Source organism: Myodes glareolus, chromosome 7, assembly GCF_982192425.1.
Source record: "Myodes glareolus chromosome 7, mMyoGla1.1, whole genome shotgun sequence".
Taxonomy (NCBI): domain Eukaryota; kingdom Metazoa; phylum Chordata; class Mammalia; order Rodentia; family Cricetidae; genus Myodes; species Myodes glareolus.
In genome coordinates this window covers 1,240,583-1,255,206 of record NC_142032.1, presented here as the reverse complement: position 1 = coordinate 1,255,206, position 14,624 = coordinate 1,240,583, and the positions used below count along the sequence as shown (strand labels likewise).

Sequence of the window (14,624 nt, the reverse complement as noted above, 5' to 3'; positions counted from 1 at the left end):
TGACCCATTTACACACACGAGTGATTTGCACACTGAAAATACTCACAATTTTAGGGACGAGCATATGAATGGTCCAATGTTAAGAGTCCTGAATTAATGCTCACAGTGTAGTAGAAAGGAGAACAGTTCTTTCTGGTGTTTTGTTTGTTTTGTTTTTGAGCAGAATTTTTAACATTTACTCCAAGGGAATGAAACCTATAGCTTCTAAATTAAGAATGGGCATATTTCCAAGGAAAGAAAGAGAACTTTCAGTGAGAGATTACTTGGAGAAATTTACCTTCTGTACCTCCTCTGTCAGCAAAAGTCTGCAGCACACCATCGATCACACACTTTATCTGATGACTCCAGGAAAACGCTGGCTTGGCAGGAGTTCCTGATCTCTTCTTGCATGACTGTAAGGGAAGGTGAGTAGATAAATGACTGCCACCTATCAGACATACACTAAAGAGTATTTCACTTGTATATTCAGACACTTAATAAACATTTAAAGTGTGCCTACAGACCCTAGGCTAAGTGGAGAGAATAAAAATATAATAAAGTAGACATGGTCCAGGGTTGCAGGACAGGCTCAGCGTTTAAGATCAGAAAGGAAGGAAGGAAGGAAGGAAGGAAGGAAGGAAGGAAGGAAGGAAGGAAGGAAGGAAGGCCTGGTGTGGTAGCACATGTTTTTAATCCCAGCACTTGTGAGGTCAGGAGGCAGAAACAGGTGAATCTCTGTGAGTTTAAGTCCAGGCTGGTCCACAGAGTGAGTTCAGGACAGGCTCCAAAGCTACACAGAGAAACCCTGTCTCAAAAAACCAAAACAAACAAAAACAAAGATCAGTTCCCACCAGCATCCACACCACAGGCAGATCACAACTGCTTATAATTTTAGCTTCAGGGTATCAATTACCCTCTTCTACTTTCTATGGCTACCAACATGCACACACTCATTCACACACACACACACACACACACACACACAGAGAGAGAGAGAGAGAGAGAGAGAGAGAGACGGAGACAGAGACAGAGACAGAGACAGAAGGGAGGCTTCCAGATTGGTAGGAAATACAGACAATACACATGTAAATAAAAGTGAAGAACCATGTACAAGGAGAGGGGCAGGAGTTAGAAAATACAAAATCTCATTAGAGACTGACTTCTAATTCACAAGCCATTTCTTCTTAGAAAGAGAGCTCTATGCTTAAAAGCAGCATATTGATCCAAAAGAATGATAGAAGAACTACAATGTCCTTGGCATCCAGGGTGAGTGGATACTTTACATTTAAGAAAACCAATAGTTGGTAATGATGAGATGACTCAGTGGGTAAAGACACAGGACATTAGAGTCTTAGACCTGGAAGCCACGAGGTGGAAAGGAAGAACCAAATTCCACAAACTGTTCTCTGACCTACACCCACACACACACACACACACACACACACACACACACACCATGTGAGAATTGGAAAAGACATATTTGCCCACCAAAAACCAACAGGGGATTTACATCTGCTCAACAGTGTAGCCAGAGCAAAGCATCACGGCTTTGTGCTCCAGGCTTCCTTTGTATGAGACAGAATTGTATTTTCAGTGCTCAATAAAACTCCATGGCACTGTGGGTGCAGAATGTTCTTGAAGGGTTCTCAGGCTTAAAGTGGGCTGGTAGGCAGTGTGAACTCAAGCACCCTTAGGGGCCGCTCAAGAGCAACTGCGGATACTACAGCTCTTCCAGGAGACGTTGTCCTCTGCGAGGAAGTGGAGTCTCTGTGGATATAAAGTACAGAGGTGCACAGTGTGCACAGTATGTAATGAATCTTCCCTCCTATCAGATCTCCCAAACAGCTGAAGTGATACGTGGAAAATAATTGCACAGGGCCTATTAGGCCAAGATACATTGTATCTGTAGAAAACTTCAAGTTAAATTGTTAGAATCTGTGGCATATTGGATTGTGTTTCTCTTTAATGAATTTTCATAGAAGGAAACAACCTGAGGTTAACATTCTTGGGTCACAGAACAAATCCACAACGATGGCCCATTTTTTTCATTAGTGTTTGTGAAATCTCTATTTTTAGTCGTGGACATTCTACCCTTGTGGATTTTCCTTACTGCTTTCTCAATAATCATTTTTAGGTAAAAGTTACAAACACACAGTCTAGTAAAAATGAGATACATGTGATAATAGTGTTAAGTATCTAAATTACAAATTAACATTATTCAGATGTTTCCCATATATCTGTATATTCATCTATCTATACATGTATATATACATATATATATATCTGTGTGCATGCGTGTACACACACACGTGTGTAGCTGTGTTATACAAGTATCATAGTAAATATGTAGAGCACAAACAGATAATGAAAAAGGTGGTTCTGAGACTGGACAGACAGCTCAGGGTTAAGAGTACTTTATGGAGTGAGGTTCTCAGCACATTCTTGGCAGTCCACAAGCATCCATAACTCCAGCTCCAAGGGATCCAATGTGCTCCTTTCTCCTTCATGGGTACCAGGCACACGTATGTTGCACAGACATAAATGCAAACAGAACATTCATACGTGTGAAATAAAAAATTTAGTTGACTTGATAATTGGGGTGCATAGACAAGGAAAATGTATTTGAATTTAAAGAAAATATGTTTTAAGAGTTCTTCTAGGAAGAAAACCACAGAACTGAAGATTTTTACAGTTAGGCAAACTTATTAACCTGATAATTACTGAATAAGAACTTAGGACAAAGAGGTAACCAGCAAATTTAGTTTAATATAATTGGGAGAAAATTATAAATTGTTGTTAGGTCAGTACATCAACTTATTTTGGTATATGTTCTGCCAAATTTCTCCAGAAAAGGTTTTAATTAGAACCAAAATATTTGTTTTCTATAATATGTATATAGTACATAAATATGTATATTTGTAATGAATAGATTCATGTCTATATATACATTTATGAAAACACTCATTTATCACATAGAAAATAAAACATCCATTCACCTTAGGAATCCATGAAAATGGTTCAAGACTATTATCTTTGTGATAAACAAGAAACAGTAAGAAAACTCCACTGAAAATGATTTTTGAATTGCCTTTATTCAACTTTAAAAGCCACAGCCTTGGGGTTCAGGATATCCTCAGTCGTTTGTAGGTAGAGACTGTTAGTTTTTATTGGCAGAGGTTCCTGTCCCTCAGAATCCTGCAGCTGTTCCATCCCAAAGAAACACACAGAGGCCTACATTAATTATAAACTGGTTGACCTATTTGCTTAGGCTTCTTATTAACTAACTCTTACATCGCGAATGAACCCCTTTCTATTATTCTATGTATTGCCACGAGGTTCATGGTTTACGGGTAAGGTTCCAACATCTGTCTCCTCAGCAGCTACACAGCAGCTCCCTGACTCTGCCTTGTTTTCTCCTCTATCTCTGCTTGGAATTCCCACCTTGCTCTATTCTGTGCTGCAATAGGCCCAAAGCAACTTCTTTATTAACCAATAGTGATAAAACATATTCACAACATACAGAAGGGAATCCCACATCAGTCATTCAACTGTTTGTCCCTCAAGCACGAGAACTCCAATTTGACCCCAGAACCAATATCTTAAAATGTCACCTTCAGTGGCACATACTTCTAGCCCAGGTGGGCCCCTAGGACCCACTGGCCAGATATTCTGACCTATTTGGTAAATTTTAGGCCAGGGATGGAGATTGGTGGCTGGGGAATGACACCCAAGGTTGTCTTCTTGGCTCCCCCATGTGCACAAATGTGTTAACCTAAACACATGTGCACCCACAAAAGTTGTCTGAATAAAATGAGTCACCAGTAAGGCCAATCACTGAAGTAACTTCATGTCTGTAGTAAAAAAAAATCAAACTTCTCTTGAGTATTAATCTTTATATTATATGAAATACTCTTTAAAGGGTCATTGCAGTCAGAGGGTTGCCTGCGGAAATAGCAAGGTATTTTCATCCATTTGAATACATTACATTGGGTGATGTGATGGCAGAGATTAGTGGAGCTACTGTTTGATACAATTAATTCTTAAATGTAGATAAATTGCCCCTCTGTTCACTTGGAAAAAGACCCACAATGAAAGTCACCATTCATGGGACCGAAGCCATCGCTCTCCTCGGTGAGGCTGCCGTCCCCTCTCCCAAGGCGCATGTAAGTGAGACTCAGGATCTCTCAATTGACAAATGCTTTTTCATGTGAAATCACAGCTCCTTTCCTCCCTAGACTAAGTTGCTTCAGATCATTGTCTCTTCCATGGGACAGGAAGAGAAACTAATCTATAAAACAACAAGACTCCTCTCTGGATGCCAAGACCTGCAATTACATTGTGCAGAGGGGATTCATGAATAATTCCTGGGGTATGATCTGACATTAATCTGGATAGTTAATACAGAGCTGGGAAATTGCCAGGAAGAAAAAAAAGCTGACTGATTTCTTTATAATAGGGTGCATTTGGGATGAGGACACAGCCTCCTCTCTGAGCTACACTTTCAGTCCATATTGAACACTCAGTTATCATCTTTACATCTTGTGTTTCCATTTTAAGCTGGGGGCCTAAGTATTGTCAACAAGATATTATGTTAGAAAGAAAACTCCAACCAGGCAAAACAGCTCTCAATATTTACCTACAGCTCATCCACAGGTTTTAAATGTCATCATCATCATCATCACCATCATCGTTGACATTTATAGATGTGTGGCCTGCATAGATCTCTGTGCACCATGCAAGTGCCTGATGCTTGCAGTAACCAGAAGAGGGCATTCGGTTCCCCTGAACTAGAGTTACAGGCAGTTATAAGCCACATGTGAGTGCTGAGAATCAAACCAAGGTCCTATGGAAGAGCAGCCAGCGCTCTTAATTGTTGAGTTATGCCTAAAATTGCTTTGTTGTATAAAAAAAAATCCAATCCCAGCGTCTCCCCCCCCTTCCATAACCCAGGCTGTCCTTGAACTCACCGTGCAGCCGTAGCTGACTTTAATTTCTGATCCTCCTATTTCCACTTCCATAGCCCCAAGATTATAGGTCTTCACCACTGAGTCTAGGGACTGTGGTACTGAAGATTGAACCTAGGGCTTTACGCAAGCTAGGCAAGCATCAGCTGAGCTACATCCTCAACTGAGAACCAGGGTAAATAATCTCCAGATAATCTCCTTTGATCATGAGGAGTGGGTCAATGTTGATATTTCCTCTTGAAGAAAACTAGATGTATGGTGAGTACTTGGTCTTTTGTTAGTTAAAATAGTCCATTGGCTCAAGTGTGTGCTTCTAGGGTGTGTATCTTATGACATTCAGTATCCTTATAGAAATTCCTAAAAAGAAATAAAAACAAAAACCAGCCTGTTTTCTGCTACAGGGATCAGTTAGAGATCTGAGTAAAACTGATAATGCTTTTCAGAGAAGAAGGAGGCGTGGGCTGGAAAGATGACTCAGTGGGCAGAAGTGCTTGCTGCAGAAGCATCAAGAGCTGAGTCTGGATCCCACCATCTGCAGAAAAGTCAGATGTGTTCACAAGCACCTGTAACCCCAGGGCTGTGAAGGGTGGGAGGAGACTGGAGAGTTTCTAGACCTTACTGGCTGTCAGCCTAGCTCCAGGTTCAGTGAAAGATTCTGTCTAAAGAGAATAAATTGAAGAGATACTGGAGGACAACCAAAGATCTCCAAATGTATATATGTGCACACTTGTACATATCCCACACTTAAATACATGTATTCTGTTCATGTGTGTGTGTGAGTGTATGTGTGTGTGTGTGTGTGCGTGTGTGTGTGTGTGTGTGTGTGTGTGTGTGTGTGTGAGAGAGAGAGAGAGAGAGAGAGAGAGAGAGAGGAGGAGGAGGAGGAGGAGGAGGAGGAGGATATGATCCCCAAATGGAATGTCTATAGAACTGAGCAGTGTAGGATGGTAGGACCTATCTACAGGTTTTCTTATTAAAACAAATAACCAAAATACATTGATTTCCCCATATTATTTAAAATACTTAACTACATATTTGATATTGATACTTAGCAACAGATATATTAAGATATCAACCAATCATTGTGTCCCACTCTGCCATCAACAATCAATTCAGTTGTAACAGCACAGAATGGTGGAAAGATGACCCTTGGAAATGTTCTTGCATTGTGGGTTTGCTTGTCTTTCGTCTAGAACACGAATGTACCTGAATTAGGTAAAACCAATGGCTGTGCATGACTTTGTCAGTATTTGTTCAGTGGCTGGAAAATCTCAGGTTTGGCCAGAGCTAATAGCTCATCTTGGAGAGCTGGAAATTAAATCAGATAACAGGCAAGAACTAAGGGGACCTTTAATGGTCAATATTGGACATTTTTCTGTGAACCGTAGAGAGCAGCAAGGAAAAACACTCAGGCGGTCATCATCAGTCCCTCAGATGTTGCTACTTTCACAACCTTGATGACATTTCATTCGGTGCCACACATGAGAACTGGGTGTGGTACCTACATTACCTCATCTGGTCTCATAACAACTCTAAGGAATCCTATTATCATCTCCTTCACACACATGGCCCATCTGAAGCTTGAAGGTCCCCAGTAACCTCTTCAAGGTCTTGTAATTACTAACCATTACTCTACTCACACGCACGCACAAGCACTGGTCAAAACAGTTTTCCTAACAAAATTATATAACACTTTAACAAGGAAAATTGCCTGTAATTTCAGCACAATGCCACTCATAATTTCTTCATACTTTCTTTCAGGCTGTTACTCATAGTTTATATAGCTGGACCACAACTATTAAATAATTTTCTGACACACTCTTTTTTACTTAATGTTATCAATTAATTTTTTCTTTATCATCCCATATTTATAGTTTTACTTTTGGGTTTGGACTTTTTTTAAAGGTTTATTTCTCTTTTTTTTCTGGTGGTGTATGTGTATGTGTGTGTGTGCATGTGTATGTACATGCACATGTGAGTACTTGTAGAGACCAGAAGAGTACACTAAATTAATTCCCTGGAGCTAGAGTCTAAAGTAGTTGTGAAGCTTTGGTGTGGATGCTGGGAACCAAACTCCAGTTCTTAGAAGTACAGCAAGAACCACTGAGCCATCTCTCTAGTTCCTACAGTTGTAAATTGTTTATTTTCTCTTCTTGTCTTTATTAAAATTTGCTATTGCAAATGGTGTCTCAATAGACATGCTCCTCACAGAGAGTGTTTTACTTTCCCCCCATTGATTCCCAAGAGTAGTAGCCAGAAAACAGAAGTACTTCATAATTCCTAAATGTTCCTTACACTAATTTCTACTAACTTCAACAATTGCTGTTTGCTAGTTATAATAGAAAGTATTCCAGGACCATCACTGACTAGGGAGTCCAGTTTTTAATTAATTGGAATAAATTGTACTTTTTGTTTGCATTTTCATCACAAAACATACTGTGTTTTTCATATTTAAATAGTTTGAAAAATGATTTGACCTGTTCATTAATTAGGATCTTGATGTGATCCTTATAATGTTGGTCATTATATGTCAGGAAGAATACCATGTCTTGTCATTTTTATAGAAATCTATTTTTAACAGGCTTCTTTAATTAGTTTTTATTTTCTATACTCTTAATGTGAAGGCATTTTGAAGTTTTCTTGCAATGTAAAAGTAATTTATAATTATTTTAGTTGCTTCCAATTTTAGAATGCTTTCACTATTCCAAGTAAGTAGCTGAGATTATATTTTATTTTTGGTTCATTTTATTGATATGACTTTTGTTCTTGCTTAATCTTTTTCTCATACGGAGGTTACTCTGGCAGTCTGGAAGGAAAGAGTAATTTTTCTCACTCTCAAACTCTATTAAGTAAGTTTTCATTTCCCTATTGTATATCATGCCTTATGGTATATTATGTTTTTAATGTTTAACATAATTTATGGCAGGGCTTCTTTCCTGTTCCACAGATCCTTTTCAAGTGTTAGCATTCTAGTCTTAAAAAAAAAAACACTTCTGTTACTTTTATAGGAAGGCTTTGCATTTGATAGGGTTGATACTTATAATAATGCTTTTGAGACTATTTTTCCAAGTGAGATAAAAAGATTATTTTCATTCTTTCCAAAATAAGTGTTTAAAAATCTTAAACAAAATAGAAAAGTACTGAGTCAAACTATCCTATGTCCTGAACACCTGCAATTTTGTGCATTTATATTTATTGTTTTCATTTAGTACAGTCATTCTGAACCATATTCAGTAACCATTACACACACACACACACACACACACACACACACACACACACACAGGTCAAAATGATTTTCCTAACAAAATTATGTAAGACTTTAACAAAGACAAATGCCTGTAATTTCAGCACAATGCTAATCCTGATTCCTTCATGCTTTCAAGCTGTTATGTCCTTCTCTTCCTGATTGTCTAGTCACCATTATAAAAATGTGCCAATAACAGAGCTCTTTCTCCAGGATTAAGTAGATAAACAGAAATGATTTAAGGTAATAAAATGATTAAGAGACAATGCAATAAACTATATGGCTAGATTAGCTTACGGTAAGATAACAGTGGGGATAAAAGACCAACAAGTCAAATGACTGGCCATGAGACAATGTTCTAATTGATTTTGCCCAGTTCATGTGCTCTGCAGTACTAATCAGCTCAGTATATAATTCTTTAACTAACACTTGCTATTGTGTATATCCAAGTGCTATCCTTTTTTTGTGGACATTCTTGATGATCAGCATTGTTTTTGAGCATTCTTCAAGTAAGGGAAGCAGGTTTCCCTAAAGGCAGTCATGCAAGCTCCCTTCAGCTTTCTTCTAGAGTACCCTGTCATCTAGCTGTGCTACCTGCTATGTGTGACCCCAATACTTGTCCTTCATCCCTACATGATGAAGAGGAAACCACACCGATAGAAATTGGTTCTTGCCCAAATATTACTAATATCTTTGACATCATGTTTTGAGTAGTTCAGTTTCTGGAAATGTGTTCTGCAAAGATCTTGAAAAGCAGAAATAAAGACCTTCCAGCACAGAAACGTGGTAAAAATGTAACTCTAGTCATCTGACCAGTGAAGTGGACACATATTTCACCAAGGTCGGACTAATTTAACAGCCAGGTTTATTGTTATGTGCCCTTAAGTAGAAACAGATTCACAGAAAAGTCAAGTGGGGAGAAGCAGTCCTCAAAACACCTAAGAGTGTGCAAAGACCCTGGCCAGTGGATAGGACCCCAGGGGAACCCTGAAATGTGTATGATGACACACTGCCTATGAGGTTTTCCACACTGTAAAAGTTCATACAAATAGTGTGTAGCTTTAGATTGCTCAGAAATCATATATCAGGTCTGTTTCAAGGTAACTGGCAGGAAATGACCCAGAAACATTCCACTTTACATGGGGTTGGGAATTATGTGTGTACCATTCTTGTCTAATTCTATCAATACAGCAGGTGACCATAAATTTCAAAACTGTGACCTCTGATTGTTTCTCAGCAATTGTTTGGGCTGCTACCTTAGAAAAACCACATAATCCTCTCAGTTCCCTCATTTAAAAAAAAAGTTTTGCTTTAAAAAGCACATCATTGTCTCATCCCATAAATATTTGTGAGGACCTTCATTGTCCGGTAATGCTGACACAGCAAAGACGAAGAACTGTGTGCCCAACCCCTGGGAATTTACAGTAGATCCCACACTGGTACCAGGAGTCAACAAGGCATGTTGTGACAGCTCTGCAGGGCAGTTCAAAACTAGGCAGATGAAAAAGACTGGATTTGGAGACAGAACAGGAAAGGGGGCAGACCTACTTGAGGAGCAACTTGTATTCCAGTAAATACTTAGAGATCAGAAGAGTCCTGGCTTCCCGAGATGCACTGTGCATTTGTCTGGCATCGGTTTATGGCATGAGAGCACAGTGCCGTGTGAATATCATCTCTTCAGTTCACAGTGGACTCTTCAAAGCCGGGTACCATACTATATACTTTCTTCTCCTGCTTGCCAAACAAGTAGGTGAACAGTAGTCTTGTCATCCAAGTGCAAGCAGCTTTGCCATGCCCGCGGATAAAGGAGAGATTGGTTTCCTGTGCCTATGTTGTGAGGACCAACTGGGATGACATCCACTGGAGAAATGTTTGGAAGGAGAATGTGGAGAAAGTTCCTGGCGGAACAGTGCCTCAGGAAACAGCCAAAGACCAAAGAACAGAAGTCACTGGTCGGATATCAGAGCTGGAACGGTTGTGCATGAGCAGATCTAAAACACAGAGCTGCTGAAGAGGGAGAGCAGATGCCCTGAGGTGGCTGAGAGTCTCACTTTAGTACTTCTCCTGCTTAATAAAAAACATATTCTTTGTTTATCTTAAATTCATTTACAACTTGGTATCTATCAATTTTGTTTGCTAGTATTGTCAACTTTATCTTAATGGAATTACAGAGATGAAAATAAATGTAAATGAGATTAGTGGCATGAAATCACAGAAAGCTAAACCCCACGATCCTCACCACAGCAATTCTACTCAATTGCATTATTGGTTGGTGGTCAAGAAGCCTCCCAACTGACAAGAATGGCTTTAGTGAGGACGATAATGAGGTGATAGCAAATGTGGCTGGGTTTTCTCCTCCTCAGACTTTTGCACTGTGCGAGGGTCACCTGAACTATAAACATTCTACATGTAACTTCTTTCCTGGAGCCAGCCACCTCCTCATATTGGCACTCCAGAAGACTTAAGGGTAAGACAATTTTCTGCCTGTATTTCCTATGAGAAACATAAGACCAAATGGATTTTCCACACAGTGGGTGGTAGATGTCCTTAGGGGACATTTTGCTAAATCTGTGCATAAAGCAAGAGTTGGTTTTTCTTCCGCAAGACATATGGAGATAGGAAACTGGGCAGTGGATTAGTTGCTTAGCTATGTCCAGGTCAAATGTCAAAATGCTTCGTTTCCACCTCACACAGTGACATGGCTGCTATAGCTTTGGGCACTGCAATCCTGCTCAAAAAAGGATGAAGGAAAAGATAGCAGAACCTTTCCGCTCCTCTGATCCTGTTCTCCCTTTTCTAAGGAAACACGTGGTTTACTGAACACTGGCCATCCCCACAGATTTCTGGTTATGGTTTGTAAAAAGGCTTTCGAGATTCTCCTGGACATAAACGGACATAATAATGAGCTTAGGATGTCAAAGAGCGAGTCCCATCCTGACTCTGGGGAAAAGCCCAGGACTATGACACTCATTGGTCTATATGTAGGCAGCACCCTGTGCTGTCCATGAGCCTTGAACAAAGAACTCAACTTTCATAAAGACAGACTTCTTCTTGTGCAAAATGCGAACCAGAAAGGGAGGCGAGGAGCAGAGATACGCGACATGCTGTGGGCTGGATGCCATCTGCCCTCCATGAAGATACCTGTTGAAATTATGCACACTTAATCTAACTATAGTGTTTAGATATGGGGTCTTTAAGAGGTGGAAGGAATTGGATAAGGTTATTAGCATTGAACTTTTAAGACTGAATCCTAGAGGCATCCTAAGAAGAAGGAAAGAGATGTCTGGGGAGATGGATTCGTGGGTAAAAGTACTTGCTAGTCAATCATGAGGACCTGAGATTAAATATCCAGAAACTATGAAAAATATTAAGCATGCATGTAAGGCAAGCACTTATAATCCCAACAGTTAAGCTCATGGATCAATTAGCATGGTATATACTGTAGAAAAAACAATGAATAGACTCCAACTCAAAACTGTAGGAAGGTAAGGACCAACTCCCAAGGCTGTCCTCTGAACGCTATGCCTGTGCTATAGCATGTGTGTACCTGCATCCCTACATGTGAATGTGCAAGCCTGCACACACACACACACACACACACTAAAATAAGAGAGGAGAAGAAAGAGGAAATAGGAACAGAAGGAGGAGGAGGAAAGGAACCGGAAGGTACACATAGAACTTGGCAGTAGATATTAAATGAAGAGGGGCAATTATTATTTGGGCTGAATTTTCTCCCATTTAGGTAAAAATTTGCCTTATTTGAGACATACAATTTCAAAAATTAGGTTCTAAATTATGTATCACTTATTTCTACATGGAATCTGCAGCTCAACAAAACCAGTGTAGAAAGGATTGTAGCAGTGATGCTCATTGCCTGCATCAACCAGGGACAGTAAGCGATATAGTCACATTCTTCATCAAAAACTAGAAAATATTACAGAAAGATACTTCTATAGACTTGCAGGCAGGACACTGCTCTGCATCATTTCTTTCTTTAGATTTTAATTTTAAAATCTGATTCAAATAATGTCTAGCTCTAGATGAAACACTTCTAACATAATGAAAGCCCTTCATTTAAAGACATATTTCATATTCAAATTCCCACTACGAAAAGCTACAGAGCTCAAGGTGATCGAAATTATTTTCAGAGTCAAACAATACCAGACCGATGGTCTCGGTGTGATAATCATCTATAAAAATAGTCTTGGAAGGCTGTTGACATGTCCTCTACCTCGGGACTGGGGTTCTGTGAACTCATCATAAGGCTTAAAGAGAGTCGTGCATGTACGCCATTGCAATAGTCAGATATTAAGCATCCAAATATGAGCTGAAGAAATTAGGATAAGCTATACACAGATGTTTAAAATTTACCAGAATGCACGCACATGCCAGAACTTGAGAGAAATGAAAAGAAGTAATAGCATTAGAATTCTTCATTACTTATTTTAAAAAATAGAATTTCTACACAAGCCAATTTAATATACACGCAAATAGCAATGACTTGTCCAAGGAAATATTGAAGTCCATTAGGATAGCATGTGTATAATCTGACTCAACAAGTCAGGATATATTTTCTGGAGAACATAATATCTTTGCCGCATTGTGTGAGATGAAGGTTAGATTACATTTCTTGCCCGTGCAATAACTCCCACATCATAAATTCTGATGAAATTATATCAATATACAAAGCAAATGGATGTCTGACCCACCATCGTTTTCTAGTTCCCGGAGAAAGAAGCTGACGCACGGGCAAATCCCCAGCCGCTTGGAGCGATGCTCTGACAGCCAGCCTGTGCCTGGGAACTGTGATTAACTATCTTGACCAGGAGGGGCTGTTAGGGTTTGCGGTTTCTGCTCTGAATACTAAACTTGGGCATACAAGAGTCCTTATTGTGGGGAGCCCTTGGAAATGGGAATACAAAATTGCTTTATATTTGCAGGATTTGATTGCCTCGGATGATGCAGTTCGAGCTGGTGGGCCTCTCTTGCTGCTTGTGTTTCCAGATTATAAATCAATCCTTTGACAGGGCATCTGCCGTAGCCAGGCCTCTGTTTCTGTGGCATCATTTTCTTGTTTTATATTATAATTGGCAACTGTTCTTCTGGTTGTTCTTATGAATGACACATTTTGCATAGTTTATGAGAATGGAGTCAAAATCAAAGCTAATAAAACTCTCCCTGACTTTTCTTGGATGTCAAAGCATCTGTGGCTTTGAGTTCTAAGGGAACTGGGACGTGGATAAACAGGGCAGATTCAGGTATGACATAGATAGGCATCGCGCTCCCCAAGAGTGAAGTTCAATACTGCAAAAGACAACACAAAGGAAAGCCCTACTGCCCAGTGGCCAGTAAGTTACTAGACCTTGGAAAACAGGAAAACTCTCTGCTTGGAATCTGTGTCAAGAGACAAAGGGAGGCTAAAGTGAGTATCTTTGCCTCTCTTCTGAAAATGATACTAAAAATAAAAATAAGTAAAAAAAAAAAAAGCTTTACAGATTTCCCTCCAATTCTGCCACCTGGGTGATGATCTACTCACCGGTGGGATGGGCAGTGAACACAGGTGACCGTCACGAACATATGCCACTTCCTTGCTGTAGACATGGAGTTTAGATCCAGACATGAAGTTTAAAAACTTGACATCACTTTCCTTCCTGGGAACCCACAGAGCTCTACAGCCAAATTTATTTCTTAATTTAAACATTTTCTGGCGTCTCCTGACTCGGCCTGAAGTTTCTGGATGATGTCAACTTGAGTTATTACCTTAAAGGGGGATGTCGGAAAAACTAAGGAAGCCCACAAGACAAGGTGTGGTATTTCCACTTAAGTGATGCTGTTGCAGATTGGTGAATAAAACAGTCCATAGCTTAAAAGGCTGTTTTGAAAGAATCTTGATTCAGAAGTAAGACACTCTTTAGCTCTCTAGTTGGAGCCCTGGCTTCTTGACCTCTTTAGTTACTAGATTAAAGCTTTTGGAACAGTTTCGTCATCCTAACACCTACCAGAAACTGGGATGGACCCAAAGCTCAGTATTACCTGGAAGTTACTTTCCAATTCACCAAGTTCACCAAGACTATTAGTTACCACTCCTCTGCCCCGCCCCTCACCACCCAAGTGTGACTTCTATATAATTGTGATGTTACCACAGGAGTCTAGTACAAAAGCCATGTTGGAAACTCAAAAGGGTGTCACTGAGTCAAGTCAGATCAGTAAAGAAGTTTCCATTTCCTGACTTTTTGTCCAGGCCCCACGCACTTCAGGGCAATCAGCTTGACTCTGCACTAGAGCAGTGTAAGATCAATAGTAATTGAATACTGAAATTAATAGGGGAGACTTTCTTAGTTTTAGACTTTGTAAACAATAAAGGCTTTATAAATAATGGTCCCATTTTACAAATGAGAAAATAAATCAAATAGAACAAAATGTCCTGGCCCAGG

General features: G+C 39.7%; 1 long non-coding RNA gene across 1 annotated transcript; it reads right to left on the bottom strand.

The window, feature by feature from the left end:
• Positions 1-277: 277 nt before the first annotated feature.
• LOC146893701 (uncharacterized) lies at positions 278-12,986 on the bottom strand. The gene is made up of 2 exons (XR_015002990.1): positions 12,900-12,986; positions 278-392 (listed from the first exon to the last, which is right to left on the bottom strand). It is a non-coding gene; the product is annotated as an uncharacterized LOC146893701 (long non-coding RNA).
• Positions 12,987-14,624: the final 1,638 nt, after the last annotated feature.